This window comes from Petromyzon marinus, unplaced genomic scaffold, assembly GCF_048934315.1.
Source record: "Petromyzon marinus isolate PM22_M1 ecotype Great Lakes invasive population unplaced genomic scaffold, UKy_Petmar_22M1.pri1.0 PM_Scaffold_387, whole genome shotgun sequence".
In the NCBI taxonomy this organism is placed as follows: Eukaryota; Metazoa; Chordata; class Hyperoartia; order Petromyzontiformes; family Petromyzontidae; genus Petromyzon; species Petromyzon marinus.
Window position 1 is genome coordinate 72,375 of NW_027423376.1, and position 6,000 is coordinate 78,374.

At 58.6% G+C, this 6,000-nt stretch overlaps 1 pseudogene; it reads right to left on the reverse strand.

Annotated features, from left to right (window-relative positions):
* Positions 1-5,741, reverse strand: part of LOC142923287 (neuroligin-4, X-linked-like) — a 29,907-nt pseudogene extending 24,166 nt beyond the window's left edge.
* Between the last annotated feature and the right edge of the window lie 259 nt (positions 5,742-6,000).

The following is a 6,000-nucleotide window of genomic DNA, read 5'->3' on the forward strand; positions in this document are numbered from 1 at the left end:
GTGGTTGGTGTTGGTTGTGGTGGATGTGATGAAGGTGGTGTTGGTCGTGGTGGATGTGATGAAGGTGGCGGTGGTGGATGTGATGAAGGTGGTCGTGGTGGATGTGATGAAGGCGGCGGTGTTGGTTGTGGTGGATGTGATGAAGGTGGTTGGTTGGTTGTGGTGGATGTGATGAAGGTGGTCGTGGTGGATGTGATGAAGGTGGTTGGTTGGTTGTGGTGGATGTGATGAAGGTGGGTGGTGTTTGTTGTGGTGGATGTGATGAAGGTGGTCGTGGTGAATGTGATGAAGGCGGCGGTGGTGGTCGTGGTGGATGTGATGAAGGCGGTGGTGTTTGTTGTGGTGGATGTGATGAAGGTGGTCGTGGTGGATGTGATGAATGTGGCGGTGGTGGTCGTGGTGGATGTGATGAAGGTGGTCGTGGTGGATGTGATGAAGGTGGTGGTCGTGGTGGATGTGATGAAGGTGGTTGGTGTTGGTTGTGGTGGATGTGATGAAGGTGGTTGGTTGGTTGGTTGTGGTGGATGTGATGAAGGTGGCGGTGGTGGATGTGATGAAGGTGGTGGTCGTGGTGGATGTGATGAAGGTGGTGGTGTTGGTTGTGGTGGATTTGATGAAGGTGGTGGTGGTGGGTGCATGAAGGTGATGGTGGTGGTGATGGTGGTGATGGTGGTGGTGGATGGATGAAGGTGATGGTGTGGTGGATGGATGAAGGTGGTGGTGGTGGTGGTGGTGATGGTGGTGATGGTGGTGATGGTGGTGGATGGATGAAGGTGATGGTGTGGTGGATGGATGAAGGTGGTGGTGGATGGATGAAGGTGATGGTGGTGGTGATGGTGGATGGACAGTAGTGGTGGTGGTGGATGGATGAAGGTGGTGGTGGATGGATGAAGGTGGTGGTGGTAGATGGATGAAGGTGGTGGTGGATGGATGAAGGTGGTGGTGGATGAAGATGATGGTAGTGGTGGATGGACGGTGGTGGTTGATGGTGGTGGATGGATGGATGAAAGTGGTGGTTGGTGGTGGTGGTGGATGAATGAAGGTGGTGGCGGTGGTGTTGGTTGTTGTGATGGATGAATAGCGGTGGTGGTTGTTGTTGTGGTGGTGGATGTGATGGTTGGGTGGACGGTGATGGTTGTTGTGGTGGTGGATGGACAGTAGTGGTTGTGGTGGTGGTTGTTGTGGTGGATGGATGTAGGTGGTGGTGGTGGTGGGAGTGGCGTGGTGGATGGATGAATTAACGGGTGTGATGATGGTGGTAGTCTTGGTGGTGGTGGTGGATGGAGGTGATGGTGGTGGTTGTGATGGACGGATGGTGGTGATGGTGGATGGAGGTGGTGGTGGTGAAGGTGGTTGTTGTGATGGATGTTTAGCGGTGGTGGTTGTTGTTGTTGTGGTGGTGGATGCGATGGATGGGTGGACGGTGATGGTTGTTGTGGTGGTGGTGGTGGCGGTAGTTGTGTGGTGGATGGATTAATTAACGGGTGTGATGATGGTGCTAGTCGTGGTGGTGGTGGTGGATGGAGGTGATGGTTTGTTCCGAGGGTTTGACCGAGGTGATGGTGGTTTGCGGTGGTGGTGAATGTGATGGACAGAGCTGGTTCGTGGAGGTTGGTAGCGATGGGGGGGAGGAGGTTGGAGGAAGAATAGGGCGGAGGGAGAATGGGGGGGGGGGAGAGACAGCGGGAGAGGTAGAGAGAGACACTCATGTAGATACACAGCTGGTGGTCAACTATCTTGCCGGCTATCTTAGGCGATAGCAACCTTTGGAAAGATGCCGTCAACCAAGTCAAACTTTTTTGCTGGCTTATAATTATACAGCCATTTGCGTTTCTACCAGGATCGTATTCGCTCTGGTGTGGCACGCCATCACCGCCTCCCTCAGAACCCCCTGCAGAATAACAAAAGGTGGATTTACGTGCAAGTTCATCACCACCTCCCCCAGAACCCCCTGCAGAATAACAAAAGGCGGCTGAACTTAGCCCCCCACTTTCCCACCCACGTTCCTTCCTGGCTCCTCCCCCCCCCCCCTTAACCTGTATATAATCTCGTGTGCCCCAAAGCTGCTCACTTGACGCAGCTGATTGTGCTGTTGTCTGTTCCACCTGAAGACGGAAGCTTGTGTTGCCTCCGAAATGTCGTGATTTAACGTAGGTTGCTTGCTTTCATTTTACATTTCATTTCACCTTACGCGACTTTACCGGAAAAAAAAACAAAATACAAAACCAAAGAGTGTGAATCCTTGCGGTCACGAAAGCTTCAAATCTAGAATTATCTCGGGCGAGCCGACCCATGGTACCGACCGCGTCTGTCCCGTGGTGTAGGCTAAGCGCGTGTGTTGCAGGCTGTGTGTGTGCGTGTGTCACTGTGTGTGCATGGGGAGCGGTAGTGTAGCGGTTAGCGCTACGCTGCGCTATGAACCCGGCGACTCGGAGTTCGATTCCCGCTCACGGCCAACACCGGCGACGATAATCTGAACCGGTCCCGGGCCTCCCCTAGGTCGACTCGGCCTCAAATGAGTACCTGGTGCGGTGTGTAGTAAACATCGCCACTGGGGAGATAAAGGCGGTCGGGCGTGGTGCTGGCCACCCACCCCCTCGTGTACCGTTCCGGCCTTCATAGGTGCTCGCTAACAGCACTTGCCCCTACAGTCTGTTAAGGCTATATGGGGGATCTTTTTTGCAGGCTGTGTGTGTGTGTGGGGAGCGATAGTGTAGCGGTTAGCGCTACGCTGCGCTATGAACCCGGCGACTCGGAGTTCGATTCCCGCTCACGGCCAACACCGGTGACGATAATCTGAACCGGTCCCGGGCCTCCCCTAGGTCGACTCGGCCTCAAATGAGTACCTGGTGCGGTGTGTAGTAAACATCGCCACTGGGGAGACAAAGGCGGTCGGGCGTGGTGCTGGTAGACACCCACCCCCTCGTGTACCGTTCCGGCCTTCATAGGTGCTCGCTAACAGCACTTGTCCCCTACAGTCTGTTTAGGCTATATGGGGGATCTTTATCTTTGTGTGTGTGCGTGCCGTGTTAGTGTGAGTGGGGTAATGTGTATGTAGATCGATCAGTGCGTGCGAGGGGCTGGTAACCCCCTCCACCTCGAACTTTTTTTCGACCAAGCACCACGCTGGAAAGACCAGGAATAATTCCGTGCTAGAGAGCGGGGGGACAGGCAACTCATATCGCCATCTGGCAGATCCGGGAACGGGAGACCGCTGACGATTGCCCACGTTGGAACGTTCGGATTCTCGCTGCGGAGGAGAGGCTGCCACTCCTCTGTCGGGAGCTGGGCCGGTGACTGCCTGGGTCACTGTGGGAATACAGGAGGGGGGTGGGGTGGAGGGGAGATCTGCCGGACCGGTTCTGGCCCCAAGTCATCACGAGCGGTGGACAATTCTCCACCTGGGGCAGGAAACTACCAAACGGCAAGGTAAGTGGCACTTCTCTTGGTGGTGTGTTGAGCGTGGCGGTGAGGTGTTGGGAAGCTGTGAGTCCCAGGCCACCGTGGGCTCACCTGGCCATCAACAAGAGGCGAGGAATGGCGGTGTACCTGATGATGGACGCTTGTGTTGCGCCCGAAACGTCGTGATTTATTTTCTACCCGCGTGACTTTAGCGAAATAACCAAAGAGTGTGGTGGTGGTGGTGGTTGCTTACGCAACCACCATAGATGGACATCAGTGGATGGATGCAGGCAAGGCCTTCTATGACCTCCTGTCACAGGTGCTGGCTAAAGTGGCCCCTCGGGATAGAGTCATCATGTCGGGTGACTTCAATGCCCGAGTTGGTCATGACGCAGACACCTGGTCCGGAATAATCGGAAGGCATGAGTCAAATCAGCTCAATGATAATGTAAGGAGGCTACCAGATTTTTGTGCAGCCCATGGGCTTGCAGTTACCATCACGCTGTTCCGGCATCGGCGCATCCACACAACATCATGGGATGCACGCCGGGTCCAAGCAAGAACATCTGCCGGACTACGTAGTGACGGAACAGCGGATGCGAGCCCATGTCCTTGACACCAGGGACCTACCGTGGAGCTGATCTGCCCTCTGACCATCGAATTGTCATCTGTAAGATGCGCCTGCCATTCTTCCACTCCCGTGGTATTGGTGTGCGTGGGGGAGGAGCGCACGTGTGGGGGAGGGGGGGAGGGGAGGGAGGAGGAGGAGGAGGGAGGGAGGGAGGGGAGGGGAGGGGGAGAGGTGCAGGGCGAGGAGGGAGCGAAGGAGGAGGGGGTAGGAGGAGTGAAGGGAGAAGGAGGAAGTAGAGCAGGGAGGGGAGGGAGGGAGGGAGGGAGTGGAGGAGGGAGGGAGGGAGGAGTAATAAGGAGGGGAGGGAGGGGATGGAGGGAGGGGAGGGGAGGAGGGAGGGAGGGGAGGGAGGGGAGGGAGGGGAGGGAGGGGAGGGGAGGGAGAGGAGGAGGGAAGGAGGGGAGGCAGGGGAGGAGGGAGGGGAGGGAGGGATGGAGGGGAGGGAGGGAGCGAGGGAGGGGAGGGATGGAGTGAGGGGAGGGAGGAGGGGAGGGAGGAGGAGTAAGAAGGGAGGGGAGGAGGAGGGAGGGAGGAGGGGTTAGAGGAAGGAGGGGAGGGAGGGAGTGGAGGAGGAGGGAGTGGAGGAGGAGTAAGAAGGGAGTGGAGGAGGCGCACGGGGGCCTCGGCCGGCCGAGGCGACGCGCCTTGGGGTAGCCGTAGAGATTATCTACGAAGTTGGAGACGGCGAAGTCGAAGTCGCTCGCGGTCACCCCGTCCTCCCCCGTCCACCATGCTCTCGACGAACTTGAAGCCCTCCCCCTGCGTGACGCCCATCATCACGTCGTAGTTGAGGAACTCGCCCTGCTCCATGAGGATCTGCGGGTCGTCCGGGATGACGTCCCCGTCGATGACGGGGCCGAAGGCGATGTGGTAGCGAGCCGGCTGCACGTCCTGCTCCACCAGCTCGCGAGCAGGCCTCGAACGCAGACACTCCACCATGTCCTGGAGCACACGGGGTGGTGGTGGTGGTAGTGGTGGTGGTAGTGGTGGTAGTGGTGGTAGCAGTAGTGGTGGTAGTGGTGGCGGTGGTGGTGGTGGTGGTAGTGGTGGTGGTAGTGGTGGTAGTGGTGGTAGCAGTAGTGGTGGTAGTGGTGGCGGTGGTGGTGGTGGTGGTGGTAGTGGTAGTAGTGGTGGTGGGGGGGGTGGTAAGAGGGTACGGGGTGAGGGTGAGGGAGGTGTCCCCACCCACTCCCCACCCACCCTCCCCACACCCTACCCACTCTGTACTCTACCTGCCCGGCCTGCCCAGTCCACTGGACCTGCCCGAACTCCCTGCCCGCTTCAGCCCGCTCGACCTACCCCCCCCCCAACCCCGTCACCCCCGGCCGCAACCCAGCCCAAGCCGATCTCGCCGTGCCCCGCCAACCCCCGCCCCACCTGCGTGTCGGTGTGGGTCCCGCAGCCGACTCGAGACGCCAGCGCGCTGGCGTACAGCCGTGGGTCGTAGTTGATGGCCCAGCTGGAGGAGGGCCGTGCCGCTCTGCGTGATGGCCCTCTGGAAGAGGCCTGCGGGCGGGCGGGCGGGCGGTGGCGGTGGCGGTGGTGGCGGTGGCGGTGGTGGCAGGGAGGGAGCGGTGGTGGACGATAACAACTGCAGACTCAGTACATCACCCTCCCCTCCCAAGACTCAGTACATCACCTCACCTCCCCTCTCCTCCCCGTCCTCTCTCTCTCTCTTCCCACCGACCCACCCCACCATCCCAGGCATCATTCCGAGGCAGTGAGAGCATGAGTTCGCGTCCAGGGGGGGGCACGGGTTGAGTCAGCCACCACCCGCCCCATCATCCCGTGCCCGTCAACTCTCCCCCCCCCCCCCTCCTCCTCCTCCTCCTCCCCCCTTAATCAGTGTTCCGTACCTTATCACGGACCAAATTTAGACGCTCGTTGATCGGCCGCCGTGGTGCACCCTTATAAATCTCAAACGTTCTTCCCACATCACGAGGGAGAGACTCAAACAAATGGACGTC